A 26,055-nucleotide genomic window follows, 5' to 3' on the forward strand; every position below is an offset into this window, starting at 1 on the left:
AGTATAATGTATGGGTTCTATCTAGCCTCTACACCGCTACAGTATAATGTGTGGGTTCTATCTAGCTTCTACAGTATAATGTGTGGGTTCTATCTAGTCTCTACACCACTACAGTATAATATGTGGGTTCTATCTAGCCTCTACACCATTACAGTATAATGTGTGGGTTCTATCTAGCCTCTACATCATTACAGTATAATGTGTGGGTTCTATCTAGCATCTACACCATTACAGTATAATGTCTGGGTTCTATCTAGCCTCTACACCACTACAATATATTGTGTGGGTTCTATCTAGCCTCTACAGTATAATGTGTGGGTTCTATCTAGCCTCTACACCACTACAGTATAATGTGTGGGTTCTATCTAGCCTCTACACCACTACAGTATAATGTGTGGGTTCTATCTAGCCTCTACACAAATACAGTATAATGTGTGGGTTCTATCTAGCCTCTACTCCATTACAGTATAATGTATTGGTTCTATCTAGCCTCTACACCATTACAGTATAATGTGTGGGTTCTATCTAGCCTCTACACCATTAGAGTATAATGTGTGGGTTCTATCTAGTCTCTACACCACTACAGTATAATGTGTGGGTTCTATCTAGCCTCTACACCATTACAGTATAATGTGTGGGTTCTATCTAGCCTCTACAGCATTACAGTATAATGTGTGGGTTCTATCTAGCCTCTACACCACTACAATATTTTGTGTGGGTTCTATCTAGCCTCTACAGTATAATGTGTGGGTTCTATCTAGCCTCTACACCACTACAGTATAATGTTTGGGTTCTATCTAGCCTCTACAGTATAATGTGTGGGTTCTATCTAGCCTCTACACCACTACAGTATAATGAGTGGGTTCTATCTAGCCTCTACACCAATACAGTATAATGTGTGGGTTCTATCTAGCCTCTACTCCATTACAGTATAATGTATGGGTTCTATCTAGCCTCTACACCATTACAGTATAATGTGTGGGTTCTATCTAGCCTCTACACCATTACAGTATAATGTGTGGGTTCTATCTAGCCTCTACACCACTACAGTATAATGTGGGGTTCTACATAGCCTCTACACCATTACAGTATAATGTGTGGGTTCTATCTAGCCTCTACAGTATAATGTTTGGGTTCTATCTAGCCTCTACACCACTATAGTATAATGTGTGGGTTTTATCTAGCCTCTACAGTATAATGTGTGGGTTCTATCTAGCCTCTACACCACTACAGTATAATGTGTGGGTTCTGTCTAGCCTCTACAGTATAATGTGTGGGTTCTATCTAGCCTCTACACCACTACAGTATAATGTGTGGGTTCTATCTAGCCTCTACAGTATAATGTGTGGGTTCTATCTAGTCTCTACACCACTACAGTATAACGTGTGGGTTCTATCTAGCCTCTACAGTATAATGTGTGGGTTCTATCTAGCCTCTACACCTCTACAGTATAATGTGTGGGTTCTATCTAGCCTCTACACCACTACAGTATAATATGTGGGTTCTATCTAGCCTCTGAACCAATGCAGTATAATGTGTGGGTTCTATCTAGCCTCTACACCACTACAATATAATGTGTGGGTTCTATCTAGCCTCTACACCACTACAGTATAATATGTGGGTTCTATCTAGCCTCTGAACCAATGCAGTATAATGTGTGGGTTCTATCTAGCCTCTACACCACTACAATATAATGTGTTGGTTCTATCTAGTCTGTACACCACTACAGTATAATGTGTGGGTTCTATCTAGCCTCTACTCCATTACAGTATAATGTGTGGGTTCTATATTTCCTCTACACCATTACAGTATAATGTGTGGGTTCTATATTTCCTCTACACCATTACAGTATAATGTGTGGGTTCTATCTAGCCTCTACGGTATAATGTTTGGGTTCTATCTAGCCTCTACACCACTACAGTATAATGTGTGGGTTCTATCTAGCCTCTACACCATTACAGTATAATGTGTGGGATCTATCTAGCATCTACACCATTACAGTATAATGTCTGGGTTCTATCTAGCCTCTACAACATTACAGTATAATGTGTGGGTTCTATCTAGCCTCTACTCCATTACAGTATAATGTGTGGGTTCTATCTTTCCTCTACACCATTACAGTATAATGTGTGGGTTCTTTCTAGCCTCTACACCATTACAGTATAATGTCTGGGTTCTATTAGCCTCTACACCATTACAGTATAATGTCTGGGTTCTATTAGCCTCTACACCATTACAGTATAATTTGTCGGTTCTATCTAGCCTCTATAGCATTACAGTATAATGTGTGGGTTCTATCTAGTCTCTACACCACTACAGTATAATGTGTGGGTTCTATCTAGCCTCTACACCATTACAGTATAATGTATGGGTTCTACACCATTACAGTATAATGTTACAGTATAATGTGTGGGTTCTTTCTAGCCTCTAAACCATTACAGTATAAAGTTTGGGTTCTATCTAGCCTCTACACCATTACAGTATAATGTGTGGGTTCTATCTAGCCTCTACACCATTACAGTATAATGTGTCGGTTCTATCTAGCCTCTACACCATTACAGTATAATGAGTCGGTTCTATCTAGCCTCTACACCAGTACAGTATAATGTGTGGGTTCTATCTAGACTCTACAGTATAATATATGGGTTCTATCTAGCCTCTACACCATTACAGTATAATGTGTGGATTCTATCTAGCCTCTACACCATTACAGTATAATTTGTGGGTTCTATCTAGCCTCTACACCCTTACAGTATAATGTTTGGGTTCTATCTAGCCTCTTCACCATTACAGTATAATTTGTGGGTTCTATCTAGCCTCTACACCACTACAGTATAATGTGTGGGTTCTATCTAGCCTCTACAGTATAATGTGTGGGTTCTATCTAGTCTCTACACCACTACAGTATAACGTGTGGGTTCTATCTAGCCTCTACAGTATAATGTGTGGGTTCTATCTAGCCTCTACACCTCTACAGTATAATGTGTGGGTTCTATCTAGCCTCTACACCACTACAGTATAATATGTGGGTTCTATCTAGCCTCTGAACCAATGCAGTATAATGTGTGGGTTCTATCTAGCCTCTACACCACTACAATATAATGTGTGGGTTCTATCTAGCCTCTACACCACTACAGTATAATATGTGGGTTCTATCTAGCCTCTGAACCAATGCAGTATAATGTGTGGGTTCTATCTAGCCTCTACACCACTACAATATAATGTGTTGGTTCTATCTAGTCTGTACACCACTACAGTATAATGTGTGGGTTCTATCTAGCCTCTACTCCATTACAGTATAATGTGTGGGTTCTATATTTCCTCTACACCATTACAGTATAATGTGTGGGTTCTATATTTCCTCTACACCATTACAGTATAATGTGTGGGTTCTATCTAGCCTCTACGGTATAATGTTTGGGTTCTATCTAGCCTCTACACCACTACAGTATAATGTGTGGGTTCTATCTAGCCTCTACACCATTACAGTATAATGTGTGGGATCTATCTAGCATCTACACCATTACAGTATAATGTCTGGGTTCTATCTAGCCTCTACAACATTACAGTATAATGTGTGGGTTCTATCTAGCCTCTACTCCATTACAGTATAATGTGTGGGTTCTATCTTTCCTCTACACCATTACAGTATAATGTGTGGGTTCTTTCTAGCCTCTACACCATTACAGTATAATGTCTGGGTTCTATTAGCCTCTACACCATTACAGTATAATGTCTGGGTTCTATTAGCCTCTACACCATTACAGTATAATTTGTCGGTTCTATCTAGCCTCTATAGCATTACAGTATAATGTGTGGGTTCTATCTAGTCTCTACACCACTACAGTATAATGTGTGGGTTCTATCTAGCCTCTACACCATTACAGTATAATGTATGGGTTCTACACCATTACAGTATAATGTTACAGTATAATGTGTGGGTTCTTTCTAGCCTCTAAACCATTACAGTATAAAGTTTGGGTTCTATCTAGCCTCTACACCATTACAGTATAATGTGTGGGTTCTATCTAGCCTCTACACCATTACAGTATAATGTGTCGGTTCTATCTAGCCTCTACACCATTACAGTATAATGAGTCGGTTCTATCTAGCCTCTACACCAGTACAGTATAATGTGTGGGTTCTATCTAGACTCTACAGTATAATATATGGGTTCTATCTAGCCTCTACACCATTACAGTATAATGTGTGGATTCTATCTAGCCTCTACACCATTACAGTATAATTTGTGGGTTCTATCTAGCCTCTACACCCTTACAGTATAATGTTTGGGTTCTATCTAGCCTCTTCACCATTACAGTATAATGTGTGGGTTCTATCTAGCCTCTACAATACTACAGTATAATGTGTGGGTTATATCTATTCTCTACACCACTACAGTATAATGTGTGGGTTCTATATAGCCTCTACACCACTACAGTATAATGTGTGGTTTCTATCTAGCCTCTACACCACTACAGTATAATGTGTGGGTTCTATCTAGCATCTACACCATTACAGTATAATGTGTGGTTTCTATCTAGCCTCTACACCACTACAGTATAATGTGTGGGTTCTATCTAGCCTCTACACCACTACAATATAATTTGTGGGTTCTATCTAGCCTCTACACCACTACAGTATAATGTGTGGGTTTTATCTAGCCTCTACGGTATAATGTGTGGGTTCTATGTAGCCTCTACACCACTACAGTATAATGTGAAGGTTCAGTGTAGTTGACCACTATAACCCAGGACAGACGAGTCTGGCAGGGAAACATGAATACTAACTGAATGTAACCTGCTTGATTAGATCACTGCTGACTGCTGGTTCACAGGTTTGCCCTCTCCCTCCATCTCTCTCTCCCTCTGCAGCGGTAATTGTAGAGCTGGAGGCACACACACCTCTCTCTCTGTCTCTTTTCGGGTTTTTTTATTGAAGTCAAGGGATTCGTTTGTTCAGCCATCATCTCTTCCAACTGTTCTACCCATTCTCTCTCTCTCTCTCTCTCTCTCTCTCTCTCTCTCTCGCTCCCCCTCCATTCTGCATCCTTTGACTCTCTATGTCCCCTATCCTCCCGGCCGGCTCAGTCCTCCCCTCCAGCTCTGTGGATTGATGACTCATTGCGAGCTCACAGAACAGAGCTCTGGGCAGCTGAGCGGAAATGGAAGAAAACTAGACTCCCTGCGGACCTGGCATCTTTTCACTCCCTCCTCTCTACATTTTCTTCATCTGTTTCTGCTGCTAAGGCCACTTTCTACCACTCTAAATTCCAAGCATCTGCCTCTAACCCTAGGAAGCTCTTTGCCACATTCTCCTCCCTGCTGAATCCCCCCCCTCCTCCCTCTCTGTGGATGACTTCGTCAACCATTTTGAAAAGAAGGTTGACGACATCCGATCCTCGTTTGTTAAGTCAAATGACACTGCTGGTCCTGCTCACACTGCCCTACCCTATGCTTTGACTTCTTTCTCCCCTCTCTCTCCAGATAAAATCTTGCGACTTGTGACGGCAGGCCGCCCAACAACCTGCCCGCTTGACCCTATCCCCTCCTCTCTTCTCCAGACCATCTCCGGTGGCGTGGCGAGAAGCTGTCTCCGCACCACGTGCTCTCACCACTGGTGTCCCCCAGGGCTCAGTTCTAGGCCGTCTCCTATTCTCGCTATACACCAAGTCACTTGGCTCTGTCATATCCTCACATGGCCTCTCCTATCATTGCTACGCTGACGACACACAACTAATCTTCTCCTTTCCCCCTTCTGATAACCAGGTGGCGAATCGCATCTCTGCATGTCTGGCAGACATATCAGTATGGATGACGGATCACCACCTCAAGCTGAACCTTGGCAAGACGGAGCTGCTCTTCCTCCCGGGGAAGGACTGCCTGTTCCATGATCTCGCCATCACGGTTGACAACTCCGTTGTGTCCTCCTTCCAGAGTGCGAAGAGCCTTGGCGTGACCCTGGACAACACCCTGTCGTTCTCCGCTAACATCAAGGCGGTGACCCGATCCTGTAGGTTCATGCTCTACAACATTCGGAGAGTACGACCCTGCCTTACACAGGAAGCGGCACAGGTCCTAATCCAGGCACTTGTCATCTCCCGTCTGGATTACTGCAACTCGCTGTTGGCTGGGCTCCCTGCCTGTGCCATTAAACCCCTACAACTCATCCAGAATGCCGCAGCCCGTCTGGTGTTCAACCTTCCCAAGTTCTCTCACGTCACCCCGCTCCTCCGCACACTCCACTGGCTTCCAGTTGAAGCTCGCATCTGCTACAAGACCATGGTGCTTGCCTACGGACCTGTGAGGGGAACGGCACCTCCGTACCTTCAGGCTCTGATCAGTCCCTACACCCAAACGAGGGCATTGCGTTCATCCACCTCTGGCCTGCTGGCTCCCCTACCTCTGCGGAAGCATAGTTCCCGCTCAGTCCAGTCAAAACTGTTCGCTGCTCTGGCACCCCAATGGTGGAACAAGCTCCCTCACGACGCCAGGACAGCGGAGTCACTCACCACCTTCCTGAGACATTTGAAGCCCCACCTCTTTAAGGAATACCTGGGATAGGATAAAGTAATCCTTCTACCCCCCCCCCTTACCCCAACCCACCCCCAACCCCCCAAAAAAACAAAAATATTTAAAAAATGTAAAAACATTTAAAAAAAACAACACAAATTTAAAAAATTGTAAAGTGGTTATAGCCACTGGCTATAAGGTGAATGCACCTATTTGTAAGTCGCTCTGGATACGAGCGTCTGCTAAATGACGTAAATGTAAATGTAAATATGTATTAACTCTTACCATCATTCTCTTTTCCTAATGTATCTTCCTTCCAGAGTTATCCATCCAATACATCATTTATACATTATTGATTCAGTCTTGTTTCCTCTCTCTGAGCTTTACTAATTAAAATAATTTGGCCGTGTCCTTCTAAAGAATTCAACTTGAGAAAGAAACTGCTATTATGTGTTGGAATGTCCATATCGGTCCCAAGCCAGCCAGACCTGGGTTCAAATACTATTTGAAATAATTTCAAATACTTTAGCTGTGCTTTATTGAGCAGGCCTGGCGCCATGGTGAAAATAGAATAGTTGCTGAACTGGGAACCTCGCCTTTCTGACTCTCCAGGCAGGCTCTAGCAAAAGCAAAAAGTATTTGAAAGATTACGAATAGTATTTGAACCCAGGTCTGCTGGCTTGCTCCTCCTTGCTTGAAATGTAATCCATAAATCAGGTGTCTGCTGGGCCGTTGTGTATGCTGTGCTGCTTGCCACGGTGTGTGTGTGTGCCGCGCTGTATGCCTGCCATTTAGCAGCGTCACTTCCTGTTTTATTCATTCCTCTGTCTGGGTGGAGAATGTACCCTTCAGCCCCTCTGTCTGGATGGAGAATGTACCCTTCAGCCCCTCTGTCTGGGTGGGTGGAGAATGTAACCTTCCTCTATCCCCTCTGTCTGGGTGGGTGGAGAATGTACCCTTCCTATATCCCCTCTGTCTGGGTGGGTGGAGAATGCACCCTTCCTATATCCCCTCTGTCTGTCTGGGTGGGTGGAGAATGTAACCTTCCTATATCCCCTCTGTCTGGGTGGGTGGAGAATGTACCCTTCCTATATCCCCTCTGTCTGGGTGGGTGGAGAATGCACCCTTCCTATATCCCCTCTGTCTGTCTGGGTGGGTGGAGAATGTAACCTAATACCTAATACATATTAACATTAGGACATTTCTAAAGAAAGAAGGAATTATTTGGAGGTATTTCTCTCCATCTATGCGTGTCTTTACTCACTCAGGCGTCTAACTTTCCCTTTCAGGTTTTTTCAATGTCACTTTCTGAACATTTGTTGCTTATTATAAAGACATGGTTTGAGAATATAGCTATACTGTTGTCAATGGTCTATGTGGCGTTGAATACCTAGAAGTATGACAATTATAATGAAATGCAGAATTATCGAAGTATTTCTCTTTCTCTGCTTGTCTTTAGACTCAGGTAGTCGTCTGTGTCGCACCACCTTTCCATTTTAATCTTTTCACTTGAATGAGAATCACATAGCATGTAACTACCTCCTCCCAGGCCTCATTATAGAGAAAAGGCTTTTAAAGTAACAATTACCCATAGTCCTCTCTGCTCTCCGAAGGAATGCTATTGAAGACACTTCCATCACCTCTCTCCGTGTGTGTGTCCACCGACAACTTCCCAGAATGAATGGCATTCACCTGCTCCATACGTACGGTATGATGATGATTTGAATAGACTGACAGTCTTAACTATTAGTTGTGTTTTAAATATATCCCTAGACCACCACACACCACCACCATCATCATCATCATCAAGGTGTCTCATTCATATGCAGCAACCTGATGTTATACTGGGGAATGAAGAACATAATCAACAACCGGATGTTATACTGGGGAATGAAGAACAACCTGATGTTATACTGGGGAGTGAAGAACAACCTGATGGTATACTGGGGACTGAAGAACAGAATCAACAACCTGATGTTATACTGGGGGAATGAAGAACAGAATCAATAACCTGATGTTATACTGGGGGAATGAAGAACAACCTGATGTTATACAGGGGAATGAAGAACAACCTGATGTTATACTGGGGAATGAAGAACAACCTGATGTTATATTGGGGAATGAAGAACATAATCAACAACCGGATGTTATACTGGGGAATGAAGAACAACCTGATGTTATACTGGGAAATGAAGAACAAAATCAACAACCTGATGTTATACTGGGGGAGTGAAGAACAACCTGATGGTATACTGGGGACTGAAGAACAGAATCAACAACCTGATGTTATACTGGGGAATGAAGAACAACCTGATGTTATACTGGGGAATGAAGAACAGAATCAACAACCTGATGTTATACTGGGGATGTGAAGAACAACCTGATGGTATACTGGGGGAATGAAGAACAACCTGATGTTATACTGGGGAATGAAGAACAACCTGATGTTATACTGGGGGAATGAAGAACAGAATCAACAACCTGATGATATAATGGGGAAGGAAGAACAGAATCAACAACCTGATGTTATACTGGGGAATGAAAAACAACCTGATGTTATACTGGGGACTGAAGAACAGAATCAACAACCTGATGTTGTACTGGGGGAGTGAAGAACAACCTGATGTTATACTGGGGACTAAAGATCAACCTGATGTTTTACTGGGGACTGAAGAACAGAATCAACAACCTGATGTTATACTGGGGACTGAAGAACAGAATCAACAACCTGATGTTATACTGGAGGAATGAAGAACAGAATCAACAACCTGATGTTATACTGGGGAATGAAAAACAGAATCAACAACCTGATGTTATACTGGGGGAATGAAGAACAACCTGATGTTATACTGGGGAGTGAAGAACAACCTGATGGTATACTGGGGACTGAAGAACAGAATCAACAACCTGATGTTATACTGGGGGAATGAAGAACAGAATCAATAACCTGATGTTATACTGGGGGAATGAAGAACAACCTGATGTTATACAGGGGAATGAAGAACAACCTGATGTTATACTGGGGAATGAAGAACAACCTGATGTTATATTGGGGAATGAAGAACATAATCAACAACCGGATGTTATACTGGGGAATGAAGAACAACCTGATGTTATACTGGGAAATGAAGAACAAAATCAACAACCTGATGTTATACTGGGGGAGTGAATAACAACCTGATGGTATACTGGGGACTGAAGAACAGAATCAACAACCTGATGTTATACTGGGGAATGAAGAACAACCTGATGGTATACTGGGGAATGAAGAACAACCTGATGTTATACTGGGGAATGAAGAACAGAATCAACAACCTGATGTTATACTGGGGATGTGAAGAACAACCTGATGGTATACTGGGGGAATGAAGAACAACCTGATGTTATACTGGGGAATGAAGAACAACCTGATGTTATACTGGGGGAATGAAGAACAGAATCAACAACCTGATGATATAATGGGGAAGGAAGAACAGAATCAACAACCTGATGTTAAACTGGGGAATGAAAAACAACCTGATGTTATACTGGGGACTGAAGAACAGAATCAACAACCTGATGTTGTACTGGGGGAGTGAAGAACAACCTGATGTTATACTGGGGACTAAAGATCAACCTGATGTTTTACTGGGGACTGAAGAACAGAATCAACAACCTGATGTTATACTGGGGACTGAAGAACAGAATCAACAACCTGATGTTATACTGGAGGAATGAAGAACAGAATCAACAACCTGATGTTATACTGGGGAATGAAAAACAGAATCAACAACCTGATGTTATACTGGGGGAATGAAGAACAACCTGATGTTATACTGGGGAATGAAGAAGAGAATCAACAACCTGATGTTATACTGGGGAATGAAGAACAGAATCAACAACCTGATGCTATACTGGGGAATGAAGAACAGCCTGATGTTATACTGAGGAATGAAGAACAGAATCAATAACCTGATATTATACTGGGGAATGAAGAACAACCTGATATTATACTGCGGGAGTGAAGAACAGAATCAACAACCTGATGTTATACTGGGGAATGAAGAACAACCTGATGTTATACTGGGGAATGAAGAACAGAATCAACAACCTGATGTTATACTGGGGGAGTGAAGAACAACCTGATGGTATACTGGGGACTGAAGAACAGAATCAATAACCTCATGTTATACTGGGGGATTGAAGAACAACCTGATGTTATACTGGGGAATGAAGAATATAATCAACAACCTGATGTTATACTGGGGGAATGAAGAACAGAATCAACAACCTGATGTTATACTGTGGAATGAAGAACAACCTGATGTTATACTGGGGAATGAAGAACAGAATCAACAACCTGATGTTATACTGGGGAATGAAGAACAGAATCAACAACATGATGTTATACTGGGGGAATGAAGAACAACCTGATGTTATACTGGGGAATGAAGAACAACCTGATGTTATACTGGGGAATGAAGAACAACCTGATGTTATACTGGGGAATGAAGAACAACCTGATGTTATACTGGGGAATGAAGAACAACCTGAAGTTATACTGGGGGAATGGAGAACAACCTGATGTTATACTGGGGAATGAAGAACAACCTGATATTATACTGGGGAATGAAGAACAGAATCAACAACCTGATGCTATACTGGGGAATGAAGAACAGCCTGATGTTATACTGAGGAATGAAGAACAGAATCAACAACCTGATGTTATACTGGGGGAGTGAAGAACAACCTGATGGTATACTGGGGACTGAAGAACAGAATCAATAACCTCATGTTATACTGGGGGATTGAAGAACAACCTGATGTTATACTGGGGAATGAAGAACAACCTGATGTTATACTGGGGAATGAAGAATATAATCAACAACCTGATGTTATACTGGGGGAATGAAGAACAGAATCAACAACCTGATGTTATACTGGGGAATGAAGAACAGAATCAACAACCTGATGTTATACTGGGGAATTAAAAACAACCTGATGTTATACTGGGGACTGAAGAACAGAATCAACAACCTGATGTTGTACTGGGGGAGTGAAGAACAACCTGATGTTATACAGGGGACTGAAGATCAACCTGATGTTATACTGGGGAATTAAGAACAGAATCAACAACCTGATGTTATACTGGGGACTGAAGAACAGAATCAACTACCTGATGTTATACTGGGGAATGAAGAACAGAATCAACAACCTGATGTTATACTGGGGAATGAAAAACAACCTGATGTTATACTGGGGACTGAAGATCAACCTGATGTTATACTGGGGAATGAAGAACAGAATCAACAACCTGATATTATACTGGGGAATGAAGAACAGAATCAACAACCTGATGCTATACTGGGGAATGAAGAACAACCTGATGTTATACTGGGGAATGAAGAACAGAATCAACAACCTCTGCAGCATCAAAAAAGTTGCTTTGTGAGAAGATTTTAACCATTGACGGTGCAAACCAATGTTCACAGTTAGTTGTTGTTATGTGAATGTCAGCTGAAAAGTACTTAGGGCCTGGGCTTGTCTCCAAGTCAGAGCAGGTCCACCGGAGCCATGGCCCAGTGACACACTGGTGCCGGCCTGTGGAGATAGAAAAGTCTGAGCCTTTTGGGTAGAACACCATTGGAAATCCTCGGGGGAATTCCTCAGTGGAAATGCACCCTTGGAGAACCTCCATGGTATTTAACGAGGCTCTGTCTGTATTGCTGTAAGGCTTAGAGATCCTCCCTGGTATTTAACCAGGTTCTGTCTCTGTAAGGCTTTGGGTCCCTAGCTGCTCTGCTGTCCTTGTTGAACTGACATGCTGACACTCCATCTGGCTGGCTGCTTTGTCTGCCTCAACAATGGCCTGGGTCTGCCAGGGTCTGGGGGCTGTGTGACGGAGGCTAGCGTGGGGTGGGTGGGCGCCAAGGCCAGCGCCTCTTCTAAATGTGCTCAACTATCTATCCCATAGTCTGCTTTAAGCCAGCCTGTAGTCATGGGTGTTCAACAGAAGTCTTCCTCCTTCTCCTTCCCTCTCTTGTCTCCCTCATGTAGCCTAGCTCTCTCTCCACTTCCTCCTCCTCCTCCTCCTCCTTCCCTCTCGTCTCCCTCATGTAGCCTAGCTCTCTCTCCACTTCCTCCTCCTCCTCCTCCTTCCCTCTCGTCTCCCTCATGTAGCCTAGCTCTCTCTCCTCTTCCTCCTCCTCCTTCCCTCTCGTCTCCCTCATGTAGCCTAGCTCTCTCTCCTCTTCCTCCTCCTCCTTCCCTATCTTGTCTCCCTCATCAGTTTAACTGCTGATAAGGCCAGAGCAACCAGCCACTGAAACCTGATCCTTTGAGGGACTCTAGTCTGTAGAGAGCCAGTAAAAAGATGTGCTTTACAATTGAGTTATTCCTTTTGACAGGGAATCACAATGCCTTTTAAAAAGCACAAGGTCTTATCGTCAAGGGAGGAATTATGATATTTCTCTCTGTCTGTCTCGCGCTCTCTCAGAAGTAACAAGTAATGGTAGACCTACCAATTTAGTTAGTGATTTTACTGATATCAATTTTGTTCATGAATTAAGTGATGAGAAAACGTGTACCAAATTGGCCAAAAATCTGTAATGGAATTACTGCAATTTAATTGGCTACAATGGGAAATCTGGAGGTCAAACCAAGAGTGTTAAAACAGTCTAGACAATCTCGCTCTCGCTCATATATTTAAGGACTTTATTGGCATGGGAAATGTACGTTAACATTGCCAAAGCAAGTGAAGTAGATAATAAATATTAACAGTAAACATTACACTCAGAGGTTCCAAAAGAATAAAGACATTTCAAATGTCATATTATATATATATATATATATATATATATATATATATATACAGTGTTGTAACAATGTACAAATGGGAAAATAAATAAATATGTGTTGTATTTACAATAGTGTATGTTCTTCACTGGTTTACATCTCTCTCTCTCTTACTGACACCTACCCATTAACTCCCTCTCTTTCCATTTACTGGAACCAGTATCTAGGCTTGGGCGATATACGGAGGTATTTGGAACCAGTATCTAGGATTGGGCGATATATACAGGGGTATTTGGAACCAGTATCTAGGCTTGGGCGATATACAGGGGTATTTGGAACCAGTATCTAGGCTTGGGCGATATACGGAGGTATTTGGAACCAGTATCTAGGCTTGGGCGATATATACAGGGGTATTTGGAACCAGTATCTAGGCTTGGGCGATATACATGGGTATTTGGAACCAGTATCTAGGCTTGGCGATATACAGGGGTATTTGGAACCAGTATCTAGGCTTGGGTGATATACAGGTATTTGGAACCAGCATCTAGGCTTGGGCGATATACGGATGTATTTGGAACCAGTATCTAGGCTTGGGCGATATACAGGGGTATTTGGAACCAGTATCTAGGCTTGGGTGATATACAGAGGTATTTGGAACCAGTATCTAGGCTTGGGCGATATACGGAGGTATTTGGAACCAGTATCTAGGCTTGGGCGATATACAGGGGTATTTGGAAATAGCCAAGGGGTTGTTTTTCAGTACCGTTGAAACTATTTCTTACGTTTTAGTGTTTGTAGCTACTTTAAGTAAATACCTGCTGTCAACTTGTGCAATACGTTAGGAGATAAAGCAGATTGCGTTCTTCATTTCACCCGTCACATTATTTTACATTATGAATATTACCGTAGTTCCCCAGAACAGTTGAGTCAGTCTCGTGTTTGTTTGTAAATAGCACAACGGGAGAAAGCGGGAGCAGGTGAGTCCAGCTGTGTATTGACAGGGATCGTGTTTTATATTGAAGTTTTTTTTTGCTTCAATAGAGTAATCAGGGGTGTGCAACTATAGTTTTCCTTCACAGAAAATCCATTAGTGCAACAAAGTCGGCAGAAAATAGCTTCATTTTCATCAGATGACAACAGAAGTGCACCGCCATTTGTCTGGCATCCACACAAGTAAATGAGCTTACGATGAAAAAACTATTTTGTTTTGCAAAAAACGACGCATAGCCATCATATTTCTAATGTTTATCATAGAAAGAATGTACCCGGCTACATTTCCTAATGTTTTCCTTAAAGTTAATCGTAAATTTTACCTAAAAGTAAGCTGGCTACACAGAGAACAGTAGCTACAGATCAGTGAGGCTGTCTGCTGATAGAACGCAACTGAAGCATGAAATTAGTCTGATGCCGAGCAGAAATTACCAGAAGAAGCATTTTACATCTGCGTTTACAAAACCTGGCAAGATAGATGTTCTGTGTAGAGGAGGGGAGTGGGGGACTGGTTGGGGGATATAGGTTCTGTGTAGAGGAGGGGAGTGGGGGACTGGTTGGGGGATAGATGTTCTGTGTAGAGGAGGAGAGTGGGGGACTGGTTGGGGGATAGATGTTCTGTGTAAAGGAGGGGAGTAGGGGACTGGTTGGGGGATAGATGTTCTGTGTAGAGGGGAGTGGGGGACTGGTTGGGGGATATATGTTCTGTGTAGAGGGGGGGACTTGGGGACTGGTTGGGGGATAGATGTTCTGTGTAGAGGAGGGGAGTGGGGGACTGGTTGGGGGAAGATGTTCTGTGTAGAGGAGGGGAGTGGTGGACTGGTTGGGGGATAGATGTTCTGTGTAGAGGGAGTGGGGGACTGGTTGGGGGATAGATGTTCTGTGTAGAGGAGGGGAGTGGGAGACTGGTTGGGGGATAGATGCTCTGTGTAGAGGAGGGGAGTGGGAGACTGGTTGGGGGATAGATGTTCTGTGTAGAGGAGGGGAGTGGGGGACTGGTTGGGGGATAGATGTTCTGTGTAGAGGAGGGGAGTGGGGGACTGGTTGGGGGATAGATGTTCTGTGTAGAGGAGGGGAGTGGGGGACTGGTTGGGGGATATATGTTTTGTGTAGAGGAGGGGAGTGGGGGACTGGTTGGGGGATAGATGTTCTGTGTAGAGGAGGGGAGTGGGGGACTGGTTGGGGGATAGATGTTCTGTGTAGAGGAGGGGAGTGGGGGACTGGTTGGGGGATAGATGTTCTGTGTAGAGGAGGGGAGTAGGGGACTGGTTGGGGGATAGATGTTCTGTGTAGAGGAGGGGAGTGGGGGACTGGTTGGGGGATAGATGTTCTGTGTATAGGAGGGGAGTGGGGGACTGGTTGGGGGATAGATGTTCTGTGTAGAGGGGAGTGGGGAACTGGTTGGGGGATAGATGTTCTGTGTAGAGGAGGGGAGTGGGGGACTGGTTGGGGGATAGATGTTCTGTGTAGAGGGGAGTGGGGGACTGGTTGGGGAATAGATGTTCTGTGTAGAGGAGGGGAGTGGGGGACTGGTTGGGGGATAGATGTTCTGTGTAGAGGAGGGGAGTGGGGGACTGGTTGGGGGATAGATGTTCTGTGTAGAGGGGAGTGGGGAACTGGTTGGGGGATAGATGTTCTGTGTAGAGGAGGGGAGTGGGGGACTGGTTGGGGGATAGATGGTCTGTGTAGAGGAGGGGAGTGGGGGACTGGTTGGGGGATAGATGTTCTGTGTAGAGGGGAGTGGGGGACTGGTTGGGGGATAGATGTTCTGTGTAGAGGAGGGGAGTGGGGGACTGGTTGGGGATAGATGTTCTGTGTAGAGGGGGGGAGTGGGGGACTGGTTCGGGGATAGATGTTCTGTGTAGAGGAGGGGACACAGATGTTCTGTGTAGAGGAGGAGAGTGGGGGACTGGTTGGGGGTCCAGAATGAGTGTTGGGGGGTAAGTAGGCAACAGCTGGCCAATGAGACACGGATTAATCAGTCTCGGTGCCTACCTCAGTGCCATTTCTCACTCTCTCACTCTCACATCTCTCTCACTCTCCTGCCTGCCCACTGTTACTTAATAGTCAGACTGGTGTGTGTCTGGCTCTGGCTGCGTCCTCTGATTGACTGGGATGGGACAAACACTCACACTCTGAGTGAAGTGTAAATTTGCTGTCTGTCCTAGTTAACCTCCCAGTGACCCCGGTCTTCCTCTCTGTCAGTGGGAGGCCAGGGGACCAGCGGTGAGGAATATGGCTGATTCAGGTGTGTCCCCAGCAGAGAGGGAGATGGTTGATTCAGTCTTCTCATGTATTTATAACCCACCTGATGGATAGATAAAGTAAAAATGACTCATTTCTTTCCATCCTCTCTCCCCTCCTCTCTCTCTCCCTCCCTCCCCTCTCTCTCTCCACCTCCCCTTCTCACCCACACCCTCTCTCCTCTCCTCCTTTAGTCCAATACCAGATGGAGATGATGCGTTCTCTACGTCATGTGAACATTGACCATCTTCATGTGGGCTGGTACCAGTCAACCTATTATGGATCATTTGTCAGCCGGGCCCTGCTAGACTCTCAGTTCAGCTACCAGCACGCCATCGAGGAGTCTGTCGTGCTCATTTACGGTAAGTCAACCATCTGTCTAACACACACACCTCTGACACACACACACACCTCTGACACACACACACCTCTGAAACACACACACACACACAGAGAGACACAAACACACACAGAGACACACACACACACACACACACACACACAGAGACGCACACACACACAGTACTGACACACACAGCTGACATATTCAACCTGACACATGCACACACACACACACACACACACACACACACACACACACACACACACACAGAGACGCACACACAGTCCTGACACACATAGCTGACATATCCACCCTGACACACACGATACTCCTGTCTATGCTGTTAAGGTGCAGCAAGGTGTTAGTGATACTGCTGTCTCCGCTGTTAAGATGCAGCAATGTGTAAGTGATACTGCTGTCTCTGCTGTTAAAAGATGCAACAAGGTGTTAGTGATACTGCTGTTAAGGTGCAGCAAGGTGTTAGTGATTCTGCTGTCTCTGCTGTTAAGATGCAGCAAGGTGTTAGTGATACTGCTGTCTCTGCTGTTAAGATGCAACAAGGTGTTAGTGATACTGCTGTTAAGGTGCAGCAAGGTGTTAGTGATTCTGCTGTCTCTGCTGTTAAGGTGCAGCAAGGGGTTAGTGGTTCTGCTGTCTCTGCTGTTAAGGTGCAGCAAGGTGTTAGTGATTCTGCTGTTAAGGTACAGCAAGGTGTTAGTGATTCTGCTGTTAAGGTACAGCAAGGTGTTAGTGATTCTGCTGTTAAGGTGCAGCAAGGTGTTAGTGATTCTGCTGTCTCTGCTGTTAAGGTGCAGCAAGGTGTTAGTGATTATGCTGTCTCTGCTCTTAAAGTGCAGCAAGGTGTTAGTGTTTCTGCTGTTAAGGTACAGCAAGGTGTTAGTGATACTGATGTCTCTGCTGTTAAGGTGCAGCAAGGTGTTAGTAATACTGCTGTCTCTGCTGTTAAGATGCAGCAAGGTGTTAGTGATGTTGCTGTCTCTGCTGTTAAGGTGCAGCAAGGTGTTAGTGTTTCTGCTGTTAAGGTACAGCAAGGTGTTAGTGAAACTGCTGTCTCTGCTGTTAAGATGCGGCAAGGTGTTAGTGATACTGCTGTCTCTGCTGTTAAGGTGCAGCAAGGTGTTAGTGATTCTGCTGTCTCTGCTCTTAAAGTGCAGCAAGGTGTTAGTGATTCTGCTGTTAAGGTGCAGCAAGGTGTTAGTGATTCTGCTGTCTCTGCTGTTAAGGTGCAGCAAGGTGTTAGTGATGTTGCTGTCTCTGCTGTTAAGGTACAGCAAGGTGTTAGTGATTCTGCTGTTAAGGTGCAGCAAGGTGTTAGTGATTCTGCTGTCTCTGCTGTTAAGGTGCAGCAAGGTGTTAGTAATACTGCTGTCTCTGCTGTTAAGATGCAGCAAGGTGTTAGTGATACTGCTGTCTCTGCTGTTAAGATGCAGCAAGGTGTTAGTGATGTTGCTGTCTCTGCTGTTAAGGTGCAGCAAGGTGTTAGTGATTCTGCTGTTAAGGTACAGCAAGGTGTTAGTGATTCTGCTGTCTCTGCTGTTAAGGTGCAGCAAGGTGTTAGTAATACTGCTGTCTCTGCTGTTAAGATGCAGCAAGGTCTTAGTGATACTGCTGTCTCTGCTGTTAAGATGCAGCAAGGTGTTAGTGATGTTGCTGTCTCTGCTGTTAAGGTGCAGCAAGGTGTTAGTGATTCTGCTGTTAAGGTACAGCAAGGTGTTAGTGATTCTGCTGTTAAGGTGCAGCAAGGTGTTAGTGATTCTGCTGTCTCTGCTGTTAAGGTGCAGCAAGGTGTTAGTGATTCTGCTGTCTCTGCTCTTAAAGTGCAGCAAGGTGTTAGTGTTTCTGCTGTTAAGGTACAGCAAGGTGTTAGTGATTCTGCTGTCTCTGCTGTTAAGATGCAGCAAGGTGTTAGTGATTCTGCTGTCTCTGCTGTTACGGTGCAGCAAGGTGTTAGTGATGTTGCTGTCTCTGTTGTTAAGGTGCAGCAAGGTGTTAGTGGAACTGCTGTCTCTGCTGTTAAGGTGCAGCAAGGTGTTAGTGATTCTGCTGTCTCTGCTGTTAAGGTGCAGCAAGGTGTTAGTGATACTGCTGTTAAGATGCAGCAAGGTGTTAGTGATACTGCTGTCTCTGCTGTTAAGGTGCAGCAAGGTGTTAGTGATTCTGCTGTTAAGGTGCAGCAATGTGTTAGTGATACTGCTGTTAAGGTACAGCAAGGTGTTAGTGATACTGCTGTCTCTGCTGTTAAGGTGCAGCAAGGTGTTAGTTATTCTGCTGTCTCTGCTGTTAAGATGCAGCAAGGTGTTAGTGATACTGCTGTCTCTGCTGTTAAGATGCAGCAAGGTGTTAGTGATACTGCTGTCTCTGCTGTTAAGATGCAGCAAGGTGTTAGTGATACTGCTGTCTCTGCTGTTAACGTGCAGCAAGGTGTTAGTGATTCTGCTGTTAAGGTGCAGCAAGGTGTTAGTGATTCTGCTGTTAAGGTGCAGCAAGGTGTTAGTGATACTGCTGTCTCTTCTGTTAAGGTGCAGCAAGGTGTTAGTGATTCTGCTGTCTCTGCTGTTAAGGTGCATCAAGGTGTTAGTGATTCTGCTGTTAAGATGCAGCAAGGTGTTACTGATTCTGCTGTTAAGGTGCAGCAAGGTGTTGGTGATACTGCTGTTAAGGTGCATCAAGGTGTTAGTGATTCTGCTGTTAAGATGCAGCAAGGTGTTACTGATTCTGCTGTTAAGGTGCAGCAAGGTGTTGGTGATACTGCTGTTAAGGTGCATCAAGGTGTTAGTGATTCTGCTGTTAAGGTGCAGCAAGGTGTTAGTGATTCTGCTGTCTCTGCTGTTAAGGTGCAGCAAGGTGTTAGTGATTCTGCTGTTAAGGTACAGCAAGGTGTTAGTGATACTGCTCTCTCTGCTGTTAATGTGCAACAAGGTGTTAGTGCTTCTGCTGTTAAGGTGCAGCAAGGTTTTGGTAATACTGCTGTCTCTGCTGTTAAGGTGCAGCAATATGTTAGTGATACTGCTGTCTCTGCTGTTAAGATGCAGCAAGGTGTTAGTGATACTGCTGTCTCTGCTGTTAAGGTGCAGCAAGGTGTTGGTGATACTGCTGTCTCTGCTGTTAAGGTGCAGCAATGTGTTAGTGATACTGCTTTCTCTGGTGTTAAGATGCAGCAAGATGTTAGTGATTCTGCTGTTAAGGTGCAGCAAGGTGTTAGTGAAACTGCTGTTAAGGTGCAGCAAGGTGTTAGTTATTCTGCTGTCTCTGCTGTTAAGGTGCAGCAAGGTGTTAGTGATACTGCTGTCTCTGCTGTTAAGGTGCAGCAAGGTGTTAGTGATTCTGCTGTTAAGGTACAGCAAGGTGTTAGTGATACTGCTCTCTCTGCTGTTAATGTGCAACAAGGTGTTAGTGCTTCTGCTGTTAAGGTGCAGCAAGGTTTTGGTAATACTGCTGTCTCTGCTGTTAAGGTGCAGCAATATGTTAGTGATACTGCTGTCTCTGCTGTTAAGATGCAGCAAGGTGTTAGTGATACTGCTGTCTCTGCTGTTAAGATGCAGCAAGGTGTTAATGATACTGCTGTCTTTGCTGTTAAGATGCAGCAAGGTGTTTGTGATACTGCTGTCTCTGCTGTTAAGGTGCAGCAAGGTTTTAGTGTTACTGCTGTTAAGGTGCAGCAAGGTGTTGGTGATTCTGCTGTTAAGGTGCAGCAATGTGTTAGTGATACTGCTTTCTCTGGTGTTAAGATGCAGCAAAATGTTAGTGATTCTGCTGTTAAGGTGCAGCAAGGTGTTAGTGAAACTGCTGTTAAGGTGCAGCAAGGTGTTAGTGATACTGCTGTCTCTGCTGTTAAGATGCAGCAAGGTGTTAGTGATACTGCTGTTAAGGTGCTGTAAGGTGTTAGTGATTCTGCTGTTAAGGTGCAGCAAGGTGTTAGTGATTCTGCTGTCTATGCTGTTAAGGTGCAGCAAGGTGTTAGTGATACTGCTGTCTTTGCTGTTAAGATGCACAAGGTGTTGGTGATACTGCTGTCTCTGCTGTTAAGGTGCAGCAAGGTGTTAGTGATACTGCTGTCTCTGCTGTTAAGGTGCAGCAAGGTATTAGTGATTCTGCTGTTAAGGTGCAGCAAGGTGTTGGTGATACTGCTGTCTCTGTTGTTAAGGTGTAACAATGTGTTAGTGATACTGCTGTCTCTGCTGTTAAGATGCAGCAAGGTGTTAGTGATACTGCTGTCTCCGCTGTTAAGGTGCAGCGAGGTGTTAGTGAAACTGCTGTTAAGGTGCAGCAAGGTGTTAGTGATTCTGCTGTAAAGGTGCAGCAAGGTGTTAGTTATACTGCTGTTAAGGTGCATCAAGGTGTTAGTGATTCTGCTGTTAAGGTACAGCAGGGTGTTGTGTTTCTCTTTAGTATCCTATACGTTGTGTTTCTCTCCTCTCTAGATCCTATACGTTGTTTCTCTCCTCTCCCTAGATCCTGTACGTTGTGTTTCTCTCCTCTCTAGATCCTATGTTGTCTCTCTCCTCTCTCTAGATCCTATACATTGTGTTCCTCTCTCCTCTCTCTAGATCCTATACGTTGTGTTTCTCTCCTCTCTCTAGATCATATACATTGTTTCTCTCCTCTCTCTAGATCCTATACGTTGTGTTTCTCTCCTCTCTCTAGATCCTATACGTTGTGTTTTCTCCTCTCTCTCGATCCTATACGTTGTGTTTCTCTCCTCTCTCTGGATCCTATACGTTGTGTTTCTCTTTAGAATCATATACGTTGTTTCTCTTCTCTCTCTAGATCTTATACGTTGTTTCTCTCCTCTCTAGATCCTATACGTTGTGTTTCTCTCCTCTCTCTAGATCCTATACGTTGTCTTTCTCTCCTCTCTCTAGTTCCTATTCGTTGTTTCTCTCCTCTCTCTAGATCCTATATGTTGTTTCTCTCCTCTCTAGATCCTATACGTTGTTTCTCTCCTCTCTCTAGATCCTATATGCTGTTCCTCTCCTCTCTCTAGATCATATTCGTTGTGTTTCTCTCCTCTCTAGATCCTACACGTTGTTTCTCTCCTCTCTCTCGATCCTATAAGTTGTGTTTCTCTCCTCTCTCTGGATCCTATACGTTGTGTTTCTCTTTAGAATCATATACGTTGTTTCTCTCCTCTCTAGATTCTATACGTTGATTCTCTCCTCTCTAGATCCTATATGTGTTGTTTCTCTCCTCTCTAGGTCCTATACGTTGTTTCTCTTCTCTCTAGATCCTATATGTTGTGTTTCTCTCCTCTCTCTAGATCCTATACGTTGTGTTTCTCTCCTCTCTAGATCCTACATGTTGTTTCTCTCCTCTCTCTAGATTCTATACGGTTTTTCTCTCCTCTCTCTTGATCCTATATGTTGTGTTTTGTCTCCTTCTCTAGATCCTATACATTGTGTTTCTCTTTAGAATTCTATATGTTTTTCTCTCCTCTCTCTAGATCTTATACATTGTTTCCCTCCTCTCTAGACCCTATACGATGTGTTTCTCTCCTCTCTCTAGATCCTATACGTTGTGTTTCTCTCCTCTCTCTAGATTCTATACGTTGTGTTTCTCTCCTCTCTCTAGATCCTATACATTGTTTCTCTGCTCTTCTGGATCCTATACGTTGTTTATTTCCTCTCTATAGATCCTATATGTTGTGTTTCACTCCTCTCTCTAGATCCTATACGTTGATTCTCTCCTCTCTCTAGATCCAATACGTTGTTTTTCTCTCCTCTCTCTAGATCCTATATCTGTTGTTTCTCTCCTTTCTCTAGGTCCTATACGTTGTGTTTCTCTCCTCTCTCTAGATCCTATACGTTGTTTCTCTCCTTTCTCTAGATCCTATACGTTGTATTTTTCTCTACTCTCTCTAGATCCTATACGTTGTTTCTCTCCTCTCTAGATTATATATGTTGCTTCTCTCCTCTCTAGATCCTTTATGTTGTGTTTCTCTCCTCTCTAGATCCTACATGTTGTTTCTCTCCTCTCTCTAGATTCTATACGGTTTTTCTCTCCTCTCTCTAGATCCTATACGTTGTTTTCTCTCCTCTCTCTAGATCCTATACGTTGTGTTTCTCTCCTCTCTCTAGATCCTATACGTTGTGTTTCTCTCCTCTCTCTCGATCCTATACATTGTGTTTCTCTCCTCTCTCTGGATCCTATACGTTGTGTTTCTCTTTAGAATCATATACGTTGTTTCTCTTCTCTCTCTAGATCTTATACGTTGTTTCTCTCCTCTCTAGATCCTATACGTTGTGTTTCTCTCCTCTGTCTAGATTCTATACGTTGTCTTTCTCTCCTCTCTCTAGATCCTATACGTTGTTTCTCTTCTCTCTAGATCCTATACGTTGTTTCTCTCCTCTCTCTAGATCCTATATGCTGTTCCTCTCCTCTCTCTAGATCATATTCGTTGTGTTTCTCTCCTCTCTAGATCCTACACATTGTTTCTCTCCTCTCTCTCGATCCTATACGTTGTGTTTCTCTTTAGAATCATATACGTTGTTTCTCTCCTCTCTCTAGATCCTATACGTTGTTTTTCTCTCCTCTCTCTAGATCATATATCTGTTGTTTCTCTCCTCTCTATAGGTCCTATACGTTGTGTTTCTCTCCTCTCTCTAGATCCTATACGTTGTTTCTCTCCTTTCTCTAGATCCTATACATTGTGTTTTTTTCTACTCTCTCTAGATCCTATACGTTGTTTCTCTCCTCTCTAGATTCTATACGTTGCTTCTCTCCTCTCTAGATCCTATATGTGTTGTTTCTCTCCTCTCTAGGTCCTATACGTTGTTTCTCTCCTCTCTAGATCCTATACGTTGTGTTTCTCTCCTCTCTCTAGATCCTATACGTTGTTCCTCTCCTCTCTCTAGATCCTATACGTTGTGTTTCTCTCCTCTCTCTACATTCTATACGTGTCACGCTCGTTATAATGAGTGGACCAAGGCGCAGCGTGATAAGCGTACATTATTTATTAAGTACACCACAACATGAACAAAAACAATAAACGATACGTGAAGTCCTCGGTCATACACAAACCTACACGGAACAAGATCCCACGAATCACAAGTGCACAAAAGGCTGCCTAAGTATGGTTCCCAATCAGAGACAACAAGCAACAGCTGATTCTCGTTGCCTCTGATTGAGAACCACCCCGGCCAACATATAAACACATAACCTAGAACAGAACATAGGAAACGAAACATAGACACTACACAAAGAAACTAAAACCCTGGCTCAACATACAAGAGTCCCCAGAGCCAGGGCGTGACAATACGTTGTTTCTCTCCTCTCTCTAGATCTTATACGTTGTGTTTCTCTCCTCTCTCTAGATCCTATATGTTGTGTTTCTCTCCTCTCTCTAGATCCTATATGTTGTGTTTCTCTCCTCTCTAGATCCTATACGTTGTTTCTCTCCTCTCTAGATCCTATACGTTGTGTTTCTCTCCTCTCTCTAGATCCTATACGTTGTTTCTCTCCTCTCTAGATCCTATACGTTGTGTTTCTCTCCTCTCTAGATCCTATACGTTGTTTCTCTCCTCTCTTTAGATCCTATACATTGTTTCTTTCCTCTCTCTAGATCCTATATGTTATTTCTCTCCTCTCTCTAGATCGTATACGTTGTGTTTCTCTTTAGAATCCTATACATTGTTTCTCTCCTCTCTCTAGATCCTATACGTTGTGTTTCTCTCTTCTCTCTAGATCCTGTACGTTTGTGTATCTCTCCTCTCTCTAGATTCTATACATTGTTTCTCTCCTCTCTCTAGATCCTAAACGTTGTTTCTCTCCTCTCTAGATCCTATACATTGTGTTTCTTTCCTCTCTCTAGATCCTTTATGTTGTGTTTCTCTCCTCTCCCTAGATCCTATACGTTGTTTCTCTCCTCTCTAGATCCTATACATTGTGTTTCTCTCCTCTCTCTAGATCCTATACGTTGTGTTTCTCTCCTCTCTCTAGATCCTATACGTTGTGTTTCTCTCCTCTCTCTAGATCCTATACGTTGTGTTTCTCTCCTCTCTCTTGATCCTATATGTTGTGTTTCTCTCCTTCTCTAGATCCTATACATTGTGTTTCTCTTTAGAATCCTATACGTTGTTTCTCTCCTCTGTCTAGATCTTATACGTTGTTTCCCTCCTCTTTAGATCCTATACGATGTGTTTCTCTCCTCTCTCTAGATCTTATACGTTGTTTCCCTCCTCTCTAGATCCTATACGATGTGTTTCTCTCCTCTCTCTAGATCCTTTACGTTGTGTTTCTCTCCTCTCTCTAGATCCTATACGTTGTGTTTCTCTCCTCTCTCTAGATCCTATATGTTGTTTCTCTCCTCTCTAGATCCTACACGTTGTGTTTCTCTCCTCTCTCTAGATCCTATACGTTGTGTTTCTCTCCTCTCTCTCGATCCTATACATTGTGTTTCTCTCCTCTCTCTGGATCCTATACGTTGTGTTTCTCTTTAGAATCATATACGTTGTTTCTCTTCTCTCTCTAGATCTTATACGTTGTTTCTCTCCTCTCTAGATCCTATACGTTGTGTTTCTCTCCTCTGTCTAGATTCTATACGTTGTCTTTCTCTCCTCTCTCTAGATCCTATACGTTGTTTCTCTTCTCTCTAGATCCTATACGTTGTTTCTCTCCTCTCTCTAGATCCTATATGCTGTTCCTCTCCTCTCTCTAGATCATATTCGTTGTGTTTCTCTCCTCTCTAGATCCTACACATTGTTTCTCTCCTCTCTCTCGATCCTATACGTTGTGTTTCTCTTTAGAATCATATACGTTGTTTCTCTCCTCTCTCTAGATCCTATACGTTGTTTTTCTCTCCTCTCTCTAGATCATATATCTGTTGTTTCTCTCCTCTCTCTAGGTCCTATACGTTGTGTTTCTCTCCTCTCTCTAGATCCTATACGTTGTTTCTCTCCTTTCTCTAGATCCTATACATTGTGTTTTTTTCTACTCTCTCTAGATCCTATACGTTGTTTCTCTCCTCTCTAGATTCTATACGTTGCTTCTCTCCTCTCTAGATCCTATATGTGTTGTTTCTCTCCTCTCTAGGTCCTATACGTTGTTTCTCTCCTCTCTAGATCCTATACGTTGTGTTTCTCTCCTCTCTCTAGATCCTATACGTTGTTCCTCTCCTCTCTCTAGATCCTATACGTTGTGTTTCTCTCCTCTCTCTACATTCTATACGTGTCACGC

At 43.5% G+C, this 26,055-nt stretch overlaps 1 pseudogene across 1 annotated transcript in view; it reads left to right on the top strand.

Annotated features, from left to right (window-relative positions):
• The window catches only part of LOC311107235 (eukaryotic translation initiation factor 3 subunit H-like), a 160,276-nt pseudogene that overhangs the window by 42,595 nt on the left and 91,626 nt on the right, over positions 1–26,055 (top strand). Inside the window, exon 4 of the transcript in view lies at positions 16,715–16,882. The product of the transcript in view is annotated as a eukaryotic translation initiation factor 3 subunit H-like (transcript). The remainder of the gene's footprint in view (positions 1–16,714; positions 16,883–26,055) is intronic.

The sequence above is a fragment of the Coregonus lavaretus genome (assembly GCF_964263955.1).
Source record: "Coregonus lavaretus genome assembly, chromosome: 3".
NCBI lineage: Eukaryota > Metazoa > Chordata > Actinopteri > Salmoniformes > Salmonidae > Coregonus > Coregonus lavaretus.